Genomic DNA, 24843 nt, shown 5'->3' on the forward strand with positions numbered 1-24843 from the left:
TGAATTTTAAACCTCCATAGCCACAGATCTGTGATTTCTTCTGCAAGTCTACAAATCTTGCATCTGGTTAACGAGTTTTCAGCATCCATTTCACTTGTTCCAGAGCACTCTGGAACCAATCTGCAACTGAGTGGCCAAGATCAACATCCCGTGGCAGACAAAGGGGCAGAAAAGCACCAAAGGTGCTCTCTGAGCTGTGGTCAGCCTGGAGCGAGCCTGCCTGCTGCCCGTGGAGGTGGCTTTGTGCTGCAGTGTGCTGCAGTGCGGTCCCCGCATCAGCTGTCCCCTGCCCATCCCCCCGCCAAGCACAGACACTGCAGAAACAGACCTTCCCTGACATCACTGAGTCAGGCCCTGCCCACGGCATCGCCCGGTCAACCCCTCCAACAGTCACAGTGACTCTGTGTGTGCCACAGAGGTGACCAGCTTTTGTTCCCCAGCTGCATTCCCTGTTGCTATGCCATGAGTGCATGATATTAAGCTGCTCTGAGAAGCACTTCATGAAAATACTCAGAAGCAATTATGTGCCTCTTAACAAAATCATATCATGCATAACGGCATCTCTGAGCCTCTCAATTCCAAAGGGGAAGAGAGTGATAATTAAAATAAAAAACCAATCTCAAATGCAAATGACTGAGCTGGCACCCAGGCAGTGCGGTCTGTTGCACTGTGCTAGGCAAGTTCAGAGAGACTTTCTCCTCACATGTCCTTTCCTCTGCACGGGGCCAGGGCCCAGCTCTTAAGGTTGTAAGGCTTAGATGGATAAAATGAGGTCTTTACATCTCCACACTAGCAAGCCAAAAGCAACGCCTTTATGCTTGTTTTGGTTTTACAGCTTTATTAGGATAATTAAAACACTGTGAACTATTTGGCAAATTGAGAGCTGTGCATTGCTTTAACTGTATGCTGTGTGTGATTACGGGATACAGGGAATACAATTACTTAGAAGCAAAGAAGAATTTCTGATTACATTAGAGTAAAAAAGTACATTTGAAAGATTCACTTATTCATGCACAAATATTCACTGGAGCATCTACTATGTATGCACCAGGCAGTAGGGAGTACTTAGAACAGCAGTGAAAATATCCTTGCCCTCTTTTGTTGACCAACAGATAATTTCTGCAGCCCGAACAAACCTGGAGTTTTAAATTAATACAAAGCAGAGGCTGGGCGCGGTGGCTCACGCCTGTAATCCCAGCACTTTGGGAGACCGAGGCAGGTGGATCACAATGATCCAGACCATCCTGGCTAACACAGTGAAACCCCATCTCTACTAAAAATACAAAAAATTAGCCGGGTGTGGTGGCGGGCGCCTGTAGTTCCAGCTACTCAGGAGGCTGAGGCAGGAGAATGGCATGAACCCAGGAGGCGGAGCTTGCAGTGAGCCGAGATCACGCCACTGCACTCCACCCTAGGCGACAGAGCGAGATTCTGTCTCAAAAAAAAAAAAAAAAAAAATTAATACAAGGCAGAGAAAGGGGAGTAGCAATAATGCGTAGATTTAGGGGGCTGATGAGTTTGGTCCTAGTTCTTACCCATGACGCTTCAAACAAAGACAACAGGGTCAGCTTTGAGGGCTTCCAAGTGGATGTCCTTAGGACAGTCCAAGTGGAGCAGCTGAACTACTCCATCGAGAGAAAATTCTGCACAGAAGGAAAGTTACAAGTGCAAGTTTCCATGGGCACATGAGGCTCAGAGGTGGCTCAAGGCCACAGGAGGTTCCAGAGGTCCCCGCAAAGAAAGCCAGCTGCTCTAGCTCTGCTTCCTGCCTGGCAGTTCTGAGATTTTTAGTTCTTATCCTGAAATATTAGGCTATATCCGTCGCACTGGAAGAACAAGTTCCTGCTTCATCACAGAACAGACACTCTATATTTGCTGCAGCGAGTGAACTCTGGGCAAGGGTACGGAAAAGAGGTGCACAGAGGCCTGTTTCTAGTAACACAGGCTGGCCTCCTGTTGAAGACATGAGGATGACAGACACATAACCCAGAGACAGACACCACCATCCTAAGCATTTTACCCAAGAAAATAAAAATTTACATAACATTTCTACACATACATGCTTCAGTAAAAAAACAGTATAAAGAGCCACCTACTTAGAGCCTTCTAGGTATCAATACAAACTTCACAAAAGTTAGTTGCAATGATACCCTACCTTCGAGTGGGAACAATGACCAAACTTTTGTGGCCACATAGAAGGCTATAAATAAATACATATAGTTTGTATCCTGTGGGGTGTATAGGTGAATGTTAGACCCAGAACTACACTGAGCTATCAGCCATGTCCTCCCCAGCAAAACTATAAACTTTCTGAGGGCATGGAAGAGCAGGGCAGAGTAGGAAAAGGCAAAAGCAAAAAAAAATCCTTTGACAGACAAGGAAGTATCAAATGATACAAAATAAAGTGTCAACTGGGCTGAGGTTCCCCAACTCTTAACCCCCCTGGGTAAGTCCCATAACTCCTGGATCTAAAGACTCAGGCAAAGTGAGCTCTGAGTGATGTCTTACTGCTGGTGCAGAACCTCTGGGTGTGAGTCTCAGCTTCCCTTCCAGTGGCAGACTCTCCGTGCGTGACCCACCTGCCTGTTCCCGGCTGGAGACTGTGTGCTGTGAGTCTGTGTGTGTGACCCACCTGCCTGTTCCTGGCTGGAGGCTGTGAGTCTGTGTGTGTGACCCACCCGCCTGTTCCTGGCTGGAGGCTGTGAGTCTGTGTGTGTGACCCACCCGCCTGTTCCTGGCTGGAGGCTGTGAGTCTGTGTGTGTGACCCACCTGCCTGTTCCTGGCTGGAGGCTGAGTCTGTGTGTGTGACCCACCCGCCTGTTCCTGGCTGGAGGCTGTGAGTCTGTGTGTGTGACCCACCCGCCTGTTCCTGGCTGGAGGCTGAGTCTGTGTGTGTGACCCACCCGCCTGTTCCTGGCTGGAGGCTGTGAGTCTGTGTGTGTGACCCACCTGCCTGTTCCTGGCTGGAGGCTGTGAGTCTGTGTGTGTGACCCACCCGCCTGTTCCTGGCTGGAGGCTGTGTGCTGCCCTAGATGGGGGCTTCTGCTCATCCCAGTGACCATTCCTCTAGACCAGACGTTCTCAAACTTTAGGAGGGCTTCTTAAGACAGACTGCTGGGCCCTATGCCCAGAGTTTTGGTCCAGTGGGTCTGAGTGAGACCCAGAGGTTGCATTGCTAACAAGGTCCCAGGCAGTTCTGATGCTTCTGGTCTAGGGCCACATTTCAAGAACCGCTGCCCTAAGACCCTGGCCTGTTTCCACAGTGAAAGAATCACTCCTCTCTCCTCCACCCAAGTGCCTGTTAAGAATGATCCCAGAACCACCTGCTCAAACAGAAGCAGAGATTCCTACCCAGCATGGGTACGTGAGGCATCACCTCATGTGAACCATGCCAGAGCCATCCGCAGTAGCTCTGTTGACAATAACTGGGTGCACATTTTCTTCTCAAGCACCCCAACTCAGACCAGGCAATACTTGAAAACGATTTAAAACCCAGCCACCTGCACTGCTGTCTGCAACGGATCAAGTACTCCTCTACCATTCCCATTGCATCTGACCTCTTTATTACTTTGTCCTTTACTCAGCTGACAACATGGGCTGTCTTTCCAGGTGTCTGTCTCTGCCTCTCGTGTTTCTCTAAAGCAGTCTATTTTCCTGAAAGGTTCCAGGGAATGAGGAAGGATACATTCACCTTCATGCAGTAGTTCCTTCCCGCTACCTTCCAGACATGCACGCGAATGTAAATCCCTGGACGAAAACTCAATCATTCTGACGGCTTTCGTAGCAACCGTCCGGCTCATGATTCATTCAGAGCTTCTCTTCATGAACCTCTTCTCCCTGTGCTCCTTTTTTGTGGAAGCAGCAGTTTCAGCCTGGGCAGCTCTGAGACAGTGCAAAGAACACTGGAGTAGAAATAAGAGCCCCAGGTTTAATCCTGTCACTGTGTGACTTTGGAAAAATGATTCCCACTTTGCACTTCAATTTTCTCATCTGTAAAATGGGGATATTTATATACATATCCCTTCTTGTTTGTGAGGATGAAATAAACTAATAAATGCAATCTTTTTTTTGAGAGTCTCGCTCTGTTGCCCAGGCTGGAGTGCAGTAGTGCGATCTCGGCTCACTGCAACCTCCGCCTCCTGGGTTCATGCCATTCTCCTGCCTCAGCCTCCCAAGTAGCTGGGACTACAGGCATGAGCCACCACACCCGGCTAATTTTTTGTATTTTTAGTAGAGATGGAGTTTCACCATGTTAGCCAGGATGGCCTCGATCTCCTGACCTCGTGATCTGCCCACCTCGGCCTCCCAAAGCGCTGGGATTACAGGCGTGAGCCACCGCGCCCGGCCCATACATGCAATCTTTTGAAGGAATATGGCTCTCTTGTGCCTGAGCTAGTAGACTGGGGCCTTCTGCCCAGCCCCATCTATGGGAGCATGGTTAAAAAATTAAACATTTTTTCGAGTAATTTTAGATTTACAGATAAGTTGCAAAGATCGTAGAGTTCCCATATGCCCCTCACTCAGTTTCCTCTAACATGGTATCTTATGTAACCATGGCACATTTGTCAAAACTAAGAAACTAGTATTGGTATATTAGAGCTATTAACTAAATGAAAGACTTGACACCGATTTTAGCACTTTTTCCATGAATGTCCTTTTTCTGTTCCAGGATCTAACCCAGGATTCCGCATTGTGTTTAGTTTTGAAGTCTCCTTAGTGTCCTTGGATCTGTGACAGTTTCTCCATATTCCTTTACTTTTCAAGATTTTAACAGTTTTAGGCCGGGCACAGTGGCTCGCGCCTGTAATCCCAGCACTTTGGGAGGCTGAGGCCGGTGGATCACCTGAGGTCAGGAATTTGAGACTAGCCTGGCCAACACGGTGAAACCCATCTCTACTAAAAATACAAAAATTAGCCGGGCGTGGTGGTGGGCACCTGTAATCCCAGCTACTTGGGAGATTGAGGCAGGAGAGTTACTTGAACCCAGGAGGCAGAGGTTGCAGTGAGCTGAGATCACACCACTGAACTCCAGCCTGCCAGTCTGGGTGACAGAGTGAAACTCCATCTCCAAAAAAAAATTTAACAGTTTTGAAGAATACTGGTCAGGTATTTTGGAGACATCCCTCAATTTAGGTTTGCCTGGTATTTTCTAATCCTTAGACTGGGTTCTGGGTTTTTAGGAAGAGTATCAGAGGTGAGGCACCCTGCTCATCACATACAATCAGAGGTATAATGATGTCCTGGTGAGGTCAGCCTCCATCATTTGGTTAAGGCAATGTTTGCTACATTTCTGTACCGTGAAGTTACAATTTTTCTCTTTCCGTTCTTTGGAACTAAGTCACTAAGTCCAGTCCCAACAACAAGAGGGTAACTAAGTTCCACCTTGCAGACGGGGGAGTATCTACATATATTATTTGGAGTTCTCCTGTAAGGAAGATTTGTCCTTATTTATTTATGTATTTAGTCAATCACTTATTTATATCAGTATGGACTCCTGTACATTTATTCTAAACTTTGGGTCACAATCTGATACTGTTATTTATTTTGTTGCTCCAAGTGTTCCAGCTTTGGCCATCAGGAGCTCTTTCCGGCTGACCCTTGTGCCCCTCTGACATGCCCTCATCCTTTTTTCTTCCTTTTAGCACTTCCTTCCTTTCTGGCATTACAAGATGCTCCAGATTCATCTCTCATTTCCCCTGTGCCAATCCTAGAACTGTCCATTTCTCTAAGGAGTGGAGCTTTGGTTTTTATTGGAGAACGGTATTTAGAAACGAACATCTGGGTGCTGAGCGTTCACTGCTATTGAGGTATCACTGCTTCTAGGCCTTCTCGATGGGAAAGCTAGGAAATATACGTATATATGTATATATCTACCTGTATACACACTAATGTAAACATGAGTTCCTACTGATGTCTCTGTGTCTACTACAGCACTGCAGTGTTTATTAGAGCCTTCTGAGGGTATTTTTTTCAGAGCTGCGGTCTTGCTATGTTGCCCAGACTGGTCCTGAACTCCTGGCCTCAAGCTATCCTCCTGCCTGCCTCAGCCTTCCAAAGTGCTGCAATTACAGGCATGAGCCACCATGCCCAGCTGGCATTTTAAAAATAGATCAAATGATGATGAAAGTAACTGTGTGTGTTACCTAGCTGTAATAAACCGATAAATGAAATGCTGAAAAGAAACCTTATTGATATATTAAACTAAAAAAAAAAAGAGACCTTCAGGTTTAACTCCTGTATCTCAAAAGTATAAGCATAGGGTATAGTATAGTAGTATATTCATTTACCTTATTATACTTCAATTCTTAGTTTCCAACAATATTAGAAAGCATAAGTATAAATAGAAATAGACTCATAATCCCAGAATAGCTTTGAGTATTACAACGATCAAGAAGAAGATGAAAAAACTCTTCCAAATAATAACTGGCCCAAGGGTCAAGGAACGGTTAGTTGGGGCTTCAGATTCCCTTTTCTTTTGCTGGGTCGACCCCATCCTAGCCTCTCCATCACGGCTGTTCCACGAAGTGTCACACAACACAGTCATGGGACATCTTTTCCTCTTTCTCTGACAGGGGTTCCTAACCTTCAAAGGGACTCACTTTAAAATGTCCCAAATTAATATTCACTTAAATGTTTAAAATTCCTTAGCAATGTTTTAAAGACAGAGACAATTTCATGAAATCAGACACCCACAGTGTGTTCTAAGTTTAGAAGGGCTGGGATTTGCTGCTGTAAAAGTGGAGAATCCCGAGTGTCTGGGCGTCTGCTGTGAGTGAGAAAGTGTCTATGCCAGGAAACCAGCTCCTAGCCAGATTTCCCAGGCCCTCAGGCCCCAGCAGCACCTACTGCTTCCTCTGGATTTTACACAACTCACTTTCAATCTTCAAATCTAATCAATTTTCCTAGTTCTACTGAGCAATACACCAGGGGATGGTTCCTGATATTTTATCAGATAATTTAGTTTAAAAAATTAAGTCCCTCCTCTGTCTGGGCGTGGTGGCTCACACTTGTAATCCCAACACTGTGGGAGGCTGAGGTGGGCGGATCACCTGAGGTCGGGAGTTCAAGACCAGCCTGGCCAACATGGTGAAACCCCATCTCTAATAAAAATACACTGCACTCCAGCCTGGGCGACGGAGCGAGACTCTGTCTCAAAAAAATAAATAAATAAAAATAAGGTAAAATAAATCCCTCCTCCTGAACATACAAAATAAAATGTAAACTCTTTGTTGTGACACAGAATGGACTGTTCTTTACCAACTATCCCAGGCTACGTTTCTAGGGTTCTCTCATAACTCAATGTTCTCCAAAATTCCTGGCTCACGACCAGGAATTTTACTTACCTCTGGGCCTCTGCCGAGGCCAACCTTTCTCCTCATCCACCTGGTGAACTTCTTAACTCTTCAGAGTGTGGCTCAGACATCACTCCAATATTATTAATAATAATAATAGCAGCTACTGGACATCTACAGTAAGCCAGACATTTTACATGGATTATGTCTAATCCTCAAAATGACTCTGAAATAAAGATTTTCCCCTTCATTTTCGGATGAGGAAGCTGATGCTAAGAAAATTTGTTACTTACCCAAGAGCATACCACTTGTAAGTATCAGGGCAGAGATTTGAACACAGACTGGACTCCAGACCAATGTTCTTTCTGCTATGCCTGGTAAACCTTCCACATTTTGCCCCGGGTCCTAACAGTACTGAGCAAATGAAGGGATAGTTCTTTTCCTAGGTGTCATTCCTGCTAGAGGCTAGAATGTGAGCTTTTTGAAAGCAGGGACCTTGTCTTGTATCCCTAGCACCATTCAGAAAGTGAGTGCATGTGGAAAGGATTATTTTCTAATTTAAGCTCCTGGAAGCCTATTTATTGATGAGGTCATCCAAACTCTGGGGTAAGAACCCTGAGCAGCCTCCGCTCCCCACGGTGCAGTCCAGGTGGCTCATATACCAGTGAGCAGCTTTATCACCTGTCCAGGGGCAAGAGAGGATGGTCAAAGTGATCCAAGGCCAGCAGAGCTGACTTGGAAAGCAAGTGTCTGCCCGGCTGGCTGCCATCTGCTTTAAGCTCAGGGAAGGAAACCATGCAGCTACAGTGAAGACTCTGGAAGCAAGGCTGGGAATGAGCTGACTTCTTCACAGGCACACACTGGAACTTCCCAGCAGTGTCACTTTTCTATAGCCACTGAGTTTCGCATGAAAAATACCAACCCCTAACTTTGGCCTGGTGGCTCACGCCTGTAATTCCAGCACTTTAGGAGGCTGAGGCAGGCAGATCACTTGAGGTCAGGAGTTTGAGACCAGCCTGGCCAATGTGGTGAACCCCGTCTCTACTAAAAATACAAAATTTAGCCAGGCATGGTGGTAGATGCCTGTAGTCCTAGCCACTCAGGAGGCTGAGGCAGGAGAATTGCTTGAACCTGGGAAAGGGAGGTTGCAATGAGCCGAGATTGCACCACTGCACTCCAGCCTGGGCGACAAAGTGAGACTCTGCCTCAAAAATAAAACAAAACAAACAAACAAAAAAAAACACCCAACCCCTAACTTTGAGATGTTCCCCCTTTTCAAGAGAAAAATGGACTATTTGGAATACAAATGACTGGCAGCCCCCCTCAATGAAAGGAGTGGCTTTCGTTAGTTACCAAGGTGTTTAACAAGTCAGCCAGGTTCAACTGTTGTATAAACATGAGGTTTCGATCGGGTTAAACAAAAGGAACACTTTCTAGAACAGCCCCAGAAAGCGTCCATGAATATGAATGCCTGCACATCAGCTAATGAATAATATCGGCAAACATGAGAACTTGTTATTACAACTGCTGAGCTGAGCCACCTCAGGTCTTGTTGCCAGAGGAGAAGAAAAAGTTTTGCCTTGGCAGGTAAGTGAATGAAGAAGCAATCGTCAAATACCATCTGCTATTTTAAAACACGTTATTTGTAGCTCAAGTGCACATGTGCTCTCCCACTGCTATCCATCTCTCATTCCACTTACAGCCCTTGGCTGCCCTGGCAGGGAGAGCTGAGGAGGCAAAGGAGGCATGCCTGCAACTATTTCTGTAGAGCACTGTGAGCGCTGCTTAGGAAGTCTCCTAAATTTTTTAGGAAGCTCAGAAGGACAGGGAAAATGAAGTCACTTAATTCCCTCCCAGAATAAATGGCGCCACGAGAGTATATTAAGCTGCTCCTCCCTGGCAAGCCGTTTAAGATGTCCAAGTGCAGAGGGAAGGGTAAGGGCCGGGTGGAGATAAGGCACAAGCTGTACCACTCTGATTTTCCAAAGCAATGGCTAAATTTAGCCGTAGAAAAAACCGCCATACTCCACTTTTTAAAAACTCTCTGACTCTGTATACCAAAACACTAGAAATGGCAATGAGCAATGCTGCTTAGGCCTTCTTCATTCGTCATAATTCTGCATCCATTTCTTCTTCCTGATCTTTGTTTTACACCATCCCCATATTCAGTCTTGGACTTGTTCAGAAAAATCATTCAGGATGCTGCCAAAACAACGGACCAACAGTGATTAGACAAAATGTTACAAGGGCAGCAAAGCAAACTGACAATCATCTCTCATTTGAAATCTTTCAATACTAGAGCTAGGGGTGTCTCAGGGTGAAAATCTCAAACCTATTCTCCAAGGAACATTCAGGCAGCCACATCACAACACGGTCTCGGGCACCGACGGCACCTCCACCACGCAGGAGCCAACTCTGCTGTCAGTGAAGTAACAAATCCAACTAAAGACAAAGGTAGTAAAACTGCAGCTAATTGGCATGAAGCACAAAAGAGATTTGGAACTCCCATACAGATTCTGCACCCACCTTTAAAGAGTCTACAAAAGACTTTAGTCTTAAAGTCGGCTAACTTTGCAGAAAGCAACAAGTTTGGAGCACACTGCCTCAACAGTTTCAGTGCACAGTGAAAATCAGAAATATTATAAACAAGAATTGAGACATTCTAAAGTAAGACTAGTGAAATGAATGTAGAAGAACAGAGAAAGCGTATTACTCCTAAGACTAATGAGGTCTTTAAAAAAAAAAAAAAAAAAAAAAAAAAAAAAAGGGCTGACCGGGCTCATGCCTGTAATCCCAGCACTTTGGGAGGCCGAGGCAGGGGGATCACCTGAAGTCATGAGTTCAAGATCAGCCTGAGAAACATGGGGAAACCCGTCTCTACCAAAAACACAAAAATTAGCTGGGCATGGTAGCATGTGCCCGTATCCTCAGCTACTCGGGAGGCTGAGGCAGGAGAATCGCCTGAACCTGGGGGGGCAGAAGTTGCAGCAAGCTGAGATGGCACCACTGCACTCCAGCCTGGGTGACAGAGCGAGACCCTGTCTCAAAAAAAAAAAAAAAAAAGTGCTGTAATGAGACCTGGAGATGAACAATGAATGATCTAACCTGGACATGAAGGCGTGATTTAAATAGGTTATATAAAGGAAAATGGAAAATGAAAATCCTAACACTTGAGAAGGGAAACTGCAAAGACAGAAACGACAAAGTGAGCAGGAATTGTCAGGAGGTATGGATACAATAATTAAGCACCAGCGGCTTGTTCGGTGGCGCCCAGCATGATCAAAACACCACTTGAAATCCCTGGGGAAGAACTATAGAGAATCCGGCCAGAACGGACTCATTCCACAAATGTTTACAGAATGCCCACTGTGTTTACGGAACGCCCACTGTGTTTACGGAACGCCCACTGTGTTTACAGAATGCCCACTGTGTTTACGGAACGCCCACTGCTGGTTAAGACTGCGCCAAGGCTCTAGGGAACTAAGGGTGAACAAGACAACTCAAGTTGTTAGCCACTGGGACTACAAAAACCCAACACGATATGAGCCTTTGTCACCAGAAACTCAGTCTCATATACGTGAACGTAAAGAGAAATTGGGTTGGCTCAGTGAGGCCAGTGACTACGTTCATCCCAGTCACTGCTACATTCCTGAGGCCTAGCAGAAATTCCTGGTGCACAGTAGGCCCTCTGTAAATACTTACTGACTAAATGATTTAATTTCAACTATCGGAAATACACAACGTGAACTTCAAGAAGGACAAGGTACAGAATAACATGTAGAACAAATATTTGTTTCCATGAGTCACTTCTATGATGGGCTTTTTTTCAGCCAAGTTATTAAAAGCAGCTCCTTCATGGCCACCTTTTAGCTAATAAGAATATATCCGTTTTTATTTTTTTATTTTTCTTTTTTAGACAGTGTCTCGCTTTGTTGCTCAGGCTGGAGTGCAGTGGTGCAAACATGACTCACCACAGCCTCTACCTCCTGCCTTAGCCTCCTAAGTAGCTGGGACCACAGGCATGCACCACCACGCCTGGCTAATTTTTTGTATTTTTGGTAGAGGTAGGGTTTCACTATGTTGCCCAGGCTAATCTCGAACTCCTGGGCTCAAGTGATCCTCTTGCCTCAGCCTCCCAAAGTGCTGAGATTACAGGTGTGAGCCACTACGCCTGGCCTCAAATTTTTTTTACATGGACATAAATTGTACATATTTATTGCATACAACCTGATGTTTTGAAGTACATGAACGTTGCGGAAAGATTAAATCTAGCTAATTAACAAATGTACTACGTAGTAATGCACTATGTACAAATGTACTTCGGAGTACATTTGTTCATTAAATAATGACACAGCTATCATTTTTGTGGTGAGGGCATTTAACGTCTACCCTCTTAGCAATGTTCAGGAATATATCATGATGAACTCGAGTCACCAGGCTGTACAATAACCCCTTGAACTGATTCCTCCTGTCTAACTGTAAATACACATTCTCTGACAAACATCACCCCGACGTCCCCATTCCCAGCCTCTGGTAATGACTATTCTATTGTCCACTGCCATGAGATCAACTTTTTAAGACTCTGCCTAGGAGTGAGATCATGTGGCATTTGTCTTTCTGTGCCTGGCTTACTTCACTTCACAGAATGCTGTACATATTCAGCTCTGATGTTGGCAATGGCAGGATTTCATTCTGTTTTATGGCTGAATAGTACTCCACTGTAGACACAGACCACATTTTCCTTACACATTCATCCACAGATGGACACTCAGGGTGCTACCGTATCCTGGCTATCGTGAACAGTGTTGCAATAAACACCGGAGTGCAGATCTCTCTCTCTGACATCCTAATTTCATTTCCTTTGGCTACAGACGCAGTGGTGGGATTGCTGGATCCTCATTAGTTGTGCCAAGCTCATTCTCCATACATTATTTAGGACTGCTATTGACAAGGCTTGGCTCTCAGAACTCACTCTAGGGGGACCATCTGCACAGACGGTGCTAACTGTCTTGCTAACTTGTGAGAGTTAAAACCCAAGACGTTCCAAAAATATGTATTTTTCTGAATACTGGATTCTACATGAGAGACTTCTGTTCCAGAACTCACAAGTTTATTAATTATAATGTTTTTCATAGTGCTACAAAATCTGGAAAACATATAGGTAAATAAGTCCTTCCCAACTTAGTAGAATGAAATGTACATATTTTAAAATAAATAGCTGTATTCTGGATAAAATATCTGTCCAATATTTTATCTTTATTATTAGGGGCTAATAAAATAGGTCCTAATGGATAAAATGACTTAAGAATATTAGCTGGGCACAGTGTCTCATGCCTGTAATCCCAGCACTTTGAGGCTGAGGCAGGAGGATCACTTGAACTCAGGAGTTGGAGACCAGCCTGGGCCACATAGTAAGACCCTATCTCAACAAAACATAAAAAAATTAGCTGGGCATGGTGGCAAGGGCCTGTAGTCCCAGCTACTCTGGAGGCTGAGATGGGGGGATCACGTGAGCCCAGAAGGTGGAGGCCACAGTGAGCTTCAATCATGCCGCTGCACTCCAGCCCGGGCAACAGAGTGAGACCCTGTTTCAAAAACAAAATAAAACAAAGCAAAACAATTTTATAATTCATCATAGACCCTTCTGATAAATAGATGATATTTTTAAAAAGTCAATATACCACATAAATATTTTATTCAGAAATAAACCATTTCCCCAAGGGAAGTACAGGGTTTTAGAAAATTTTTAGTCATTAAGCTTCTTCTGAGTTGTGTCAGGATGCTTGTGAGGATTCTTTCATGTCTCGGCTCCTTATGCCACATCAGAATACATCAAGGACTGCTCTCCCATGCCGGCACGGCACTCAGTTCCTCTGAGTATCCCGTGGCACCCTACCCCTAGACCAGAGTCATCCTCCGATTTTTGCAAATTTCAAACCAGTGAGGCCTGAACAAATGTATGAATTACTGAAGCCAGCATTAAAGCATCCCTTGGATTACGTAAAAAAGCGCAACACTTAAGGGTGCTTTCTGTGAAAGGGGGATGTGGCTGGCACAGTGGCTACACCTGTAATCCCAGCGCTTTGGGAGGCTGAGGTGGGAGGATCACTTGAGCCCAGGAGTTCAAGGCTGCAGTGAGCCATGACTGTGCCACTGCATTCCAGTCTGGCCCAGAGAGAGAGACCGTGCCTCAAGAAAAAAAAAAAAAAAGTGTGTGGCTATGGGATGCAGCTTGACTTCATCCAGTTTCAGGGGCTATGCAATCTGCAGATCCTTACAGAACGCCCCCAAGTGGTTGAGAGAACGGTTAAATAATGGAACAAAACGTTAATAGCCAACTCCGGTGGCACTGTGCACTGTTTCTGAGAATCCTCTCTCTCGAACCCCTAATACCTCCAGATGCTCCTTAGTCTGTTCTCTGCTCTTCCCCCCTTTTCCTGATTTTCCTTCCCTGTCCCAGCCCATTCCCCCGGGCCTCTTTATTTCCCTTCCTGCTCTCACTTAACTGGTAACAACCCTGTGTGAGGCGACTAACAAAAATACTTGTGATTAACAGCAGATAAGGCCAAATCAGGACTCATGATGTTACAGACAAGAATAAAAGAAAGCTCCAGGAAAACTGTTTCACAGAAAACACAGACTAAACCCTCCAAAATGGTGAAATGTGAGTCCCAAATGGGGCTGAACGTAGCAAACAAAGCAAAAGGGGGCAGTGAGTTTCAAGATCACACTACGTCAGTTGCTTTGGATAGCATGACTTTCCCTGGTACTAGGATCTGAAATAAACTTCTCCCATAGGTCCTAATAAGAAGGATGCTGTGGGCCAAACGTGGTGGCTCACACCTGTAATCCCAGCATTTTGGGAGGCCGAGGCGGGAAGATCACCTGAGGTCAGGAGTTTGAGACCAGCCTGACCAACATGGTGAAACTCCGTCTCTGCTAAAAATACAAAAATTAGCCAGGTGTGGTGACACGCACCTGGAGTCCCAGCTACTCGGGAGGCTGAGGCAAGAGAATCACCTGAACCCAGGAGACAGAGGCTTGCAGTGAGCTGAGATCGTGCCCAAAGCCAGAGCCTGGGTGACAAGGCAAGACTCCGTCTCCAAAAAAAAAAAGATGCTGTGATTTAATAGATTTCAACATCCTTGCGACAAAAGCACTACTAGGTTTCAAGTGACTGTTTATTACTGTTTGGTATTAAGGAACACCAAAGCACCATTTCATCAAAGCAATTCAGCAAAGGTCTAATGTGGTCCAACTTCACAGCTCTCGGATGCTCTGATGAATTGGCTTAAAGGCAGACCATTCAGAGGAATACATGCTGATTTCTAAATCTGAATGTAGATGAGTTGGATGTTCTAAATTTCTTGAAGGAAAAGCTTGCTATAGTTCATTGGTTTTAAGTTGCATATTACTAAATCACTCTCAACATTCTCTTCTGCAGGTCAGTGGGCCTTCATTTTTCAAGAAGTCTCTTTACTGCAATGAAATAACACGTTAGTTTCTTCTGTTTTCAGAAATGAATGTACCTGGAGTTTGGCTAAAAGTCAGTGTCTTGCATAGATAATATCTTTCCACAATTCATGGTGGAAAGAGAGTAGCTGCCAATTTTTAAATCTGTTCAACCATAAACACAATAATCAAGTAACTGCCCAGCCCGTTCATAACTTGGCCTCTTCAGTGTGGACCCGAGTGGCTGCGGTGCTCACCGGGCAATATCCCCTATGCTGATATGAAATATACAGATAAGAGAAATTTAAGAGAAACTGAACTTCCCTTGTTAGAAAAGAGCCCTTAACAACAATTCTTGCGCTTTTTGTTCAGGGGCTCTTTGACAATTATAAAGGCTGTGAGTCCTCTCCAAGAAACATACGTACATATAAGACCTTGTATTCAATTTCAGGGGGCTCAAAGAACCATGCCACAGCCTCAGACCTATTTTGTGAGGATGGTCTATCTGCTGAAGCATTTCCTAGGTTGCATTCTGCAGAACATTTCCCACGAGCTATTGATCAGCAAACACAAAATGTTGTATCAAAGATGTTTTGGAAATACTAGGTGAAACACAAATAAACACATTTACACCTCATTAAGGGAAGACTTTTCTGAACCCTAATATGCTAACAGATGCTATAAACTGATAATTGCCAATAGTAGGTGTGTTTCTTAAACTTATGTGAAACTTTTTGTGGGGTGGGGGCTGGGGGGCAGTTCTTACAGGCATTTCCTGAAACTAATGTTCCCACAGAAGAGTTTGGGAAGGAAACTAGCCCTAAGGATACCTTTTCGATATAGACAGTCTCCGAGTTAGGAAAGTCTTGGTCCATACTCCTCCTCCTCCTCTTTCTCTCATCAGGCTCAGGTGCTACTCCAGCCTAGCACAGACTCCAATAAAATTACATGGATGAATGGTGCATGCCAACCAGAGATCAGTGTGGGAAATGGTTTGACCCAATGTCTCCCCACTATCATTGCCTCTCTCCCATCTCAGGAGACTCCCTCACTCACTCTGTGTGGTCAGTCAATTCCACTTCAGACAACCTTTGACAGACAGAATCACTTCTTTAATCCAACCTCTCCTGATACGGTTTGGCTGTGTTTCCACCCAAATCTCATCTTGAATGGTAGCTCCCATAATCCCCATGTGTCGTGGACAGGACCCAGTCGGAGGTAACTGAATCATGAGGGTGGATTTTTCTCATGCTGTTCTCGTGAGAGTGAATAAGACTCATGAGATCTGATGGTTTTATAAAGGGCAATTCTCCTGCACACGTCCTCTCACCTGCTGCCATGTAAGACGTGCCTTTGCTCCTCCTTCGCTTTGTGCCATGATTGTGAGGCCACCCCAGCTGTGTGGAACTGAGTCCATTAAACCTCTTTTTCTCTATAAATTACCCAGTCTGGAGTATTTCCTCATAGCAGCATGAAAATGGACTATTTCCCTATCCTTGTTTTAATTATCCGAGCCACCTCAGAAAGATTTCTCTCACTCTCTTTCTTTGTTCCATTTGGGAATAAAAGTAAGATTGAGCTGGATGTGGTGGCTCCGGCATGTAATCCTAGCACTTGGGGAGGCGAGGCAGGTGGACTGCTTGAGCTCAGGAGTTCAAGACCAGCCTGGGCAACATATGAAACCCTGTCTCTACAAAAAATCCAAAAACTAGCCAGGCACAGTGATGCACACCTGTGGTCCCTGTTACTTGGGAGGCTGAGGTGGGAGGATCACTTGAGCCTGGGCAGTGGGAGTTGCAGTGAGCCGAGACCGCACCACTACACTTCGGCCTGGGCATCAGAGTCACACCCTGTCTCAAAAAGAAAAAATAGTAATTATAATGAATAATGTTGGAGTTAGGTTACCAACAAATTTATATTACTTATTCTATCCAATTTTACTCTAAAACATTAGAGAACTAGACTGTATTTTCAGAGAACCATTTTGAGCTCTACCCTGTGAATTAAGAATCTTCACCAAAACTGTTTCCATTTACCAAAGTTATTTTATATATTTCCTTATTTAAGCAGCATCACTTAATATATAAATGCAAGGTTCACTTTTTCACTTGTTCTGCAACACATACTTATATATTGATAGATTTTATAGATTATGTAGTTCAATGTTTTATAACATGCATATATATGTGTGCACACACATTATTTTAATTATTTCTCTCCTGCAAATGCAGAGTATCTATAGTGGGTCCCAAAAGGTTTTTGTTCTCAGGCTAGCCTGGGAACCTACATGCCATTTATTGCACTGTTTTTCTGGGAAATATTACTCAACTGACTTAAAAGCTTTCAGAATCATCAGTTTTAGGCTAAGTACTTCCTATTTTTTACATCATTAGATAAAACATCTTACGCGCGCCAGGGGCATTGGTTCTGGCTAGAGTGACATCGCTTCTTTCACTAGAAAAGAGGATATTTAAATAAATTCTTTGGTGATTAATCCAAACCACAGTGTATAATACTAAGGAACTGAACCATACTTTCTGGAAATGGTCCTAGAAATTGTTAGTCAATATCCATTTAAAGATTCACTAAAAGGTGATGGGTTCTGGTTCCTCTTTCTCATTTAAAACGGGACCATGAGAATAAAAGCAAGGAAGAAAGCCCTAGAGTGAGTTTCTGTAGCTTCAGGATGGTGTTTTCTTTAGGACTATGACAATCAAGTGTGAAGACCAAAACCTAATGGTTCCTTCACAGTTGGCCCCCCTAGCGTCCCTTCCTTCATCCCTGATCAGGGCACCTTGCTTCTTCCTTGGGGAATGCAATGGACTGAATGTTATGTCTTCCTAAAATTCCTATGCTGAAATCCCAAATCCCAACGTGATGGTATTAGGAAGTGGGACCTCTGGAAGGTGATTAGGTCTTGAGAGTACAGCCTTCATGAATGGGATTATATACGGGTGCCCTTATAAAAGGGACCCCAGAGAGCAACTTGCCCTCTTTCCACCCTGTAAGGATACAGCAAGAAGTTGGCAGTCTGCAACTCAGAAGTGACCCTCACCATGCTGGCACTGATCTTGGACTTTCAGCCTCCAGAACTGAGAAATAAATCTGTGTTGTTTACAGGACACCTGTCCATGGTACTTTGTTAGAGCAGCCTGAACTAAGGAACTGCACCCAGTTTAGGTGGCGCAGAGCCCAATTCTTGGCTCCAGGGGTGTATGAGCCAGGCCTTATGAATGAGAGGACCATGTCCCCTTATTCAAGGGATTAGACACGTGACTCAAGATGGGCCAATAAGAGATGAGACATTTCCTGGAACTACAGGGAAAGAAGAGCTGTCTTCCTGGAGACATCTGGTAATTTGGCAGACGATAAGCCTGTAGCTCAGAGTGGGCCATCTTGCTGCCATACTGGGGACCCTTCCCTGCTTGAGAATAAAATTAACATAGAGGAGGAGAGTTGGGTGGGGGCAATGGGGGAGGCCTAATGACATCATTGTACATCTAGAGCTAGTTCTAGCTGAAGATAACACTAATTCTGGACTTCATAAGAGTCAATAAATTCCTTTTTTTTTTTTGAGACAGGGTCTCGCTCTGTCACCCAGGCTGGAGTGCAGTGGTGTAATCATGGCTCACCCGCAGCCTCAAACTCCTGGGCTCAAGCAATCCTCCTGCTTCAGCCTCCTGAGTAGCTGGGACTATAGGTGTGTGCCACTGTGTTCAGCTATTTGTTTTAAATCTTTTTTAAAGATGAGGTCTTGCTATGTTGCCTAGGCTAGTCTCAGACTCCTGGCTTCAAGAGATCCTCCTGCCTCGACCTCCCAACATGCTGGGATCACAGGTGTGAGCCAACACACAGCCAAGTTCCTTTTTTTATGTAAGCCAGTCTGAGGTGGAGTTCTGTCACTTGCAGCATTAGAATTTATCTACAAAACATGTGATAAATGACAGTAGCAATAAACTGTCTTGCTTATTCAAAACACTGATTCAATGTTGACTGCCCAAACATTCAGTAAGACAAGGAAAGGTATACTGAGCTCTGGCCTGGCTGGAGACTATCTGTTGAATTCATACATATGGAGGTATCTTAACTCTTTCAGGCCTTACGCGACTGCTAAATGTGGCGTCATAACAGACACATACCACAGAAAAGAATCACAGCAGAACAGCTGAATTGAAAGAGAATTAGGAAATATCCAGTCTAGTGGCTTTCAACTTTTTTAAACTGTGGTCCACAGAAAGAAATAGAAGCCAGCACACACACTCCCACATGGAAACCAAAAAGCTTCCCAAATCAATACTTACGCTTACTATGTGCAATGCACTCTGATTTTAAAATCTGATGATGGTGACCATGCTTTTCTGAACCACTAATGGGTTTGGAAAACAGGTAAGAGAGCCGGAGATACAAGGTAATTTACATAAGGTTTCTCACTGAGTGAATGGTAGAGCTGAAACACCCAGTGCCCATCCTGCTGTATTATATGAAAGAAAACAGCTGTTACCTACACACATCCCTAGACAGTGGGCTTCTGGCCAATATTCTCAGTCTGGGAAAATGATTCAGGTGTCAGGCCTATTTTACACTGGTACAGTGTCCAGGATTTTTAGCGCCACCTCAAGACCACTTAAGTGAAAACTCACATCCACCAGTTGGCTTTAGATTCACATCCACATAGATTGATTTTTGACTCCTCTCACTCCTCCTTGAACTGACCTGCGTGGGAAATCATTTGGAGTCTGTGCCTAAACGACCAACAAGCAAGACTGAACCAAAGGCACAGAGTAGGATCAGGTTTGTCTTGGGCTTGAAGAAACACATTTCATTACAGTCTCCTCACCCTATCTAATGAGTAGCATCACGCTGGATAACTTCTTTGCCAACTAACAGTATTCATGAAACTTCAAGTCCCAGATGGCATTATGCTAGGCATAGTAGAAGATACAGCTTAGGTGCTGCCCCTCTGCACCCCATAAACAGTTGTTAATCTAATGTGGGAGGTGAGAAAAAAAGCTTCATTAATAAGACTTGAGTGAGGCTCAAAGGAAAAAAGAGACAGAATTTAACATGGAGTATGGGTGACGGTAGGCGCACCAGCACACCAGCACACCAGCCTGGCTGCGTGTGACAGAGGGCTCATGCCGTGTGGCTGAGGATGGGGTGTGGCCAGCTGGAGAGTGAAACATGATGTATGGGGTGGTGAAAGTCAGGTGAAACAAGAAAGCTGAAAAAATGGAGAGAATGATTAATTTTAGTAGTTGATAAATATTAGTTTAATATAATGGAGAAATTTATTTACATGACTTATCATCACCTTCCACATTACAAAAACATTATGTAGCTTTATGATCAGCACTTTAACTCCTAGAAACATTTACCCTCATTAAACTCCTTATACTTCACCTTCCTCAAAGTAATATTTAATTATTAGTTTTAATTTGCTAAGCAACTGATGTATAGTAGGTGCTTCAAAGATGAGCTGACCAGTCTCTCCACATCATGTCTAAAGCTATGCTCTATTTTCAATGTTTATAAGACAATATAAAATTAAGCAAATTACAGGGATCACGATACTTTATAAACTAAAATTCCAGTTAGTCTATCAAAGGAACTTTACTGAAATGAAGCATTACACAAGATCATACTGGCGTTCTCCCCCTCCACTGTCTTTTTCTTTTTTTTGAATCAGGGTCTTGCTGTTGCCCAGGCTGCATAGCAGTGGCATGATCATGGCTCACTGCAGCCTTGAACTCCTGGGCTCAAGCGATCCTTCTGCCTTGGCCTCCCAAAGTGCAGAGATTAGAGGTGAAAGCCACCACGCCTAGCTATTCTTTGTTTTGTTTTGTTGAGATGGGGTCTCACTCTGTTGCTCAGGATGGAGTGCAATGGCATAATCACAGCTCACTGCAACCTCCACCTACTAGGCTCAGGCGATCCTCCCACCTCAGCCTCCTGAGTAGCTGGGACTGTAGGCATGCAACGCCACACCTGGCTAATTTTTGTATTTTTTGTAGAGACGGGGTTTCTCCATGTTGCCCAGGCTGGTCTTGAACTCCTAGGCTCAAGCAATCCACCTGCCTCAGCCTCCCAAAGTGCTAGAATTACAAGTGTCAGCCACCACACCTGGCCCTATTTTTAAAGTTACTATTCACAAGGTATCATACCATGGTTTTAATAAGTCACTTGCTGTACTGCCTGAGGGGTGAAGAGTAACTATCTCCTGATGGCGACGGCATCTCCTTGTCTGCCTGTCATGTTAAGCCAAATGTAGTCACATAAGAGAATAGCAAAGAAAAGATGGTCATTTGACTTCAGGGCAATTCATTCAAGAAGAGGAGAAGACTCTAACTGAAGGTCTCCATGACTATGAACGCCAACATCCCCATGACATGATATGACACTACCCATTGGTGTCACCCAGCAGGCTAATAAGCACTTCTGAAATGTTAAATGTGAGTAATATTAACTTGTGGTTTTAAATGTAATTCAATACATCACATCTGGACTTCTCCCACCATCACGCCTGTAATCTCAGCACTTTGGGAGGCAGAGGCGGGTGGATCACTTGAGCTCAGGAGTTTGAGCCCAGCCTGGGCAACATGGAGAAACCTCATCTCTACAAAAAATACAACAAATTAGCCGGGCATGGTGGTGTGTGCCTGCAGTCCCAGCTACCCAGGAGACTGAGGTGGGAGGATCACCTGAGCCCAGGAGGTGGAGGCTGCACTGAACCATGATCATGCCACTGCACTCCAGCCTGGGCGACAGAGTGAAACCTGTTTCAAAAAGAGCCTCACACCTTTCACTCGGGAAACTTTCATATCAACCAATTCTTTAACTTTGCTATCTTTCTCATATTAAGTAAATAATTCTCAGTTCCACTTGTTATTCACGTACCGGATTCTAGAACAGCCCCACATGAATACACTGCAGCAGTGACAGCTCTTAGTAAAGGCCCAGTTCAGTCCTAAATAGAAGACTAAAGAAAAGCCTGGGCCGGGCGCGGTGGCTCACGCCTGTAATCCCACCACTTTGGGAGGCTGAGGCAGGCAGATCACAAGGTCAGGAGTTCAAGACCAGCCTGGCCAACATAGTGAAACCCCATCTCTACCAAAATACAAAAATGAGCTGGGCATGGTGGTGCGCACCTGCAGTCCCAGCTACTCGGGAGACTGAGGCAGGAGAATCACTTGAACCCGGGAGGTGCAGGTTGTGGTGAGCCGGGATCATGCCACTGCACTCCAGCCTGGGCAACAGAGCGAGATTCCATCTCAAAAAAAAAAAAAAAAAAAAAAAAAAAAAAAAAAAAAGAATAGCCTGAAACAATGCATCCGCCAGGGTATCACCAAAGCCAAATCCTTAAATAATACAAACAAGACTGTTATTAACGAGTACATGAAATACTGTATTTCCATTTGAGTTGTTCAGATTATAATTAATCAGGACGACCTCATCAAGGTCTCTCAGGAATACACAGCAGTTCTCTGCTTCTTTTCACTACTAGGTTAAATTTATTTAGGAAATGCATACGCTGTAAGTAAATGCTATTTTCTAGAACATTAAACATTATTACTCTCTAAATCTAATACAAAGAAAAAGAGAAACAAATTTATTTGCTAGTGTCTAATTCTGGTCTTGGAATAATAACTATTTTTTTTCTAAACACACAGCAGGAAAAGTGCTTCTGTATAATGCATTTCTCTTGATCCGGTTCCCAGCAATAGTTTCTCGATAAGACACAGATTCTGCAGGGAAACGGAACACTTCAGTTCCTCAAGGTAGTAAGAGAAAAAGACTCCTTGTATGTAATAGCCAGACATTTTATCGATAAAACTTGGGAGCACAATTTTAAAAAGTCAGGGGCTGGCCTCACTGGTGGAAAAAATATAATGCATTCATTCAAGCAACCAAACACAGGAGGCATTTCTGTAGTTATCTGAGGGCACCTCTCACGTTTACTGAGTCCGCTTCCGGGATTAGATACTTCAGGCTGCCAGCAGAAATCCTATCAAGTAAAAGTGGGCAAAATAGAAAATGGACTTTAAAATTGTCGTCCTTCCCTGGTGAGGCAACTGATTAAGAAGACAGTCTGCAAGAATATCATCATTTCAGAAATCTATTCTGATACCTGATTTGTAGAGAAATGCTTTTGATGTCTGCAGTAATCTACAGAGATCGAAAAAGTCTCAAACACCAGAGCGCCATCAGCGCCACCCCTAAAGAGGCGCAATACCTAGAAACCCAATCACCAGAGCTCCGAAAATGCAAAAGGGCCACCCCGAGCATCTATCCTGGCCCATCTGCGCGTGGAAAGTGCTCTCTGATCGCCAGTCTGCAGGGAAGCAAAGCTCTCAGAAGTTTCTCCGAGCCTTCCATCCACTTTCAGGACTGCCCTGTGCACGCGGGTGAATCGAGCGTCCCTCCGCTCCCCTGGTCTGTAGTTACAGACAGTCCCCCGTCGCCCGATCCCGCACCGGCTGAGGAGCGCAGGGCTGTGCCCGCACCTCGCCTCGCACCTGCCTGCCCAGGGACACCGGGAGCTCCGCGGGCCCCGCCGCGGGAAGGAGGCGGCACTGGGTCCCAAAAACCCGTGTTGAGGAGAAAGCCGAGCGCCCCAACACACTCGCCACCGGCCGGGCCGGGCCCCCGCGCGCCCCGACGCCGCCCCAGCCCCGCCCGCGCGCGCCCGACACGCTCGTCCCCGCCCTCGCTCCAACACAGACACGCGCGCGCGTCCTCGCACCACTCCAGAAGCGCATCCGGCCCGCGCGCGCACCCAGACACGCGTGGCTCACACCCGCCGCACACGCCCCTCGCACAAACAAACACGCGCGCCCCTCAGGCCCTCGGCCACTCCAGACACACGGCCCCGGGCCCCACGCAGGCTCGGGCGTCGACACACCCTCGCGGCATGGACACGCGTGTCTCCCACCCACTCCTCGGCCAAACGCACCCCTCCCTGCAGCCCCTCACCCTTGCACCTCACACTCACTCCCCACGCTCACCCCAGAAACACGCCCCCCACACCGGGCCCGCCGCATTCCCACACTCCCCACTCGCGCCAGAAACGCGCGCACCCTCGTGGCCCCTCCCCGCCGCGCGTAAACACACCCGGCCCGCGCACGCCCTCCCGGCCTGGCCCCGCACACTCGCGCCAGAAACACGCGTGGCCGCGCACCACGCCCCCGGCCCGCGAGCACGCGCGCCCCCCACGCCCCGCGCGCGCCCCCGCCGGCCTCCGCCCTCGACCGCACGCGCCCTCCGCCTAGCCCCGCGCCGCCGCGCACTCACCCGGACCTGCTGAGCTCGGCTCCCGCTCGTCAGGCTTGCGCCGAGCCGCCGCTCACTGGCTCGCGCGCCCCGCCCGGCCCCGCCCGGCCCGGCCCGGCCCGGCCCGGCCCCGCGCCCGCTCAGCTCCACTCGCCGCAGCTGGAACGACTCGCGGGGCTCCGGGTACCGCGGTCTCCCCGCCACTGCCCGAGTGCGCCGCCCGGACCAATGGCGGGGCGCGGCGGTGAGCTCACCGGGCCAGACCCCGCCCCCCAGGCCGCGTGGTCCAATCGGAGGATGCGACGTCACCCGGAGCCGGGCAGAGGCTGGTGCGGGGCGCGGAGCCGCTCGGCGCGGGGACTGCGCCGGAACTGCGCCCGAGCCGCGCTGGACGGCGGGGGCCCGGCCGGAGGGTGCGGGCGGAGCGCGGCCCGGGCGTCCCCGCGCGAGAGCCGGGCCCCCGGTCCCTCGCGACGCGGTCCCCGCCGCTCCGCCCGCCCGGCTCAGCGCGGCCCGCTAATGGGGCGGCGACGGTTCCCTCGAGGCCGGGACGGCTCGGAGCCCGACGGCTGCGCCCGCTGCCCGGGCCGACGGCCCCCGGAGCCCCGCGCGGGCCGCCCGTTCCTCTTCCCGCGGGGCCGCCCCGCGCCCGCCCTGCCCGGCTCCCCGCGCCGTCGGGGCCGCCCGAAGCTCCGCGACGAGGGCCCGCGTTCCCGGGCTCGGGCTCCCTGCGCGGCCCCGGCGCGCCCTGCGGCGGCGGCGTCTGCAATGCAGCCGGCGGGAGGAGCCGGCGCTGCGCAACGAGCGGGGAGGCGTGGGGGCCGGGCGGGA

At 46.8% G+C, this 24843-nt stretch overlaps 1 protein-coding gene across 15 annotated transcripts in view; it reads right to left on the bottom strand.

Annotated features, from left to right (window-relative positions):
• Nucleotides 1-24843, bottom strand: part of CAMTA1 (calmodulin binding transcription activator 1) — a 986830-nt gene that overhangs the window by 41074 nt on the left and 920913 nt on the right. Inside the window, exon 1 of one of the 15 annotated variants that reach the window (XM_031010116.3) lies at nt 24034-24772. The exons of the other annotated variants lie outside the window; for them this stretch is intronic. The gene's annotated coding sequence lies outside the window, so the exon portion shown is untranslated. Of the gene's footprint in view, nt 1-24033; nt 24773-24843 lie in introns of those variants that run through there. 15 annotated transcript variants of the gene reach the window in all.

The sequence above is a fragment of the Gorilla gorilla genome, chromosome 1 (genome assembly GCF_029281585.2).
Source record: "Gorilla gorilla gorilla isolate KB3781 chromosome 1, NHGRI_mGorGor1-v2.1_pri, whole genome shotgun sequence".
Lineage (NCBI taxonomy): Eukaryota > Metazoa > Chordata > Mammalia > Primates > Hominidae > Gorilla > Gorilla gorilla.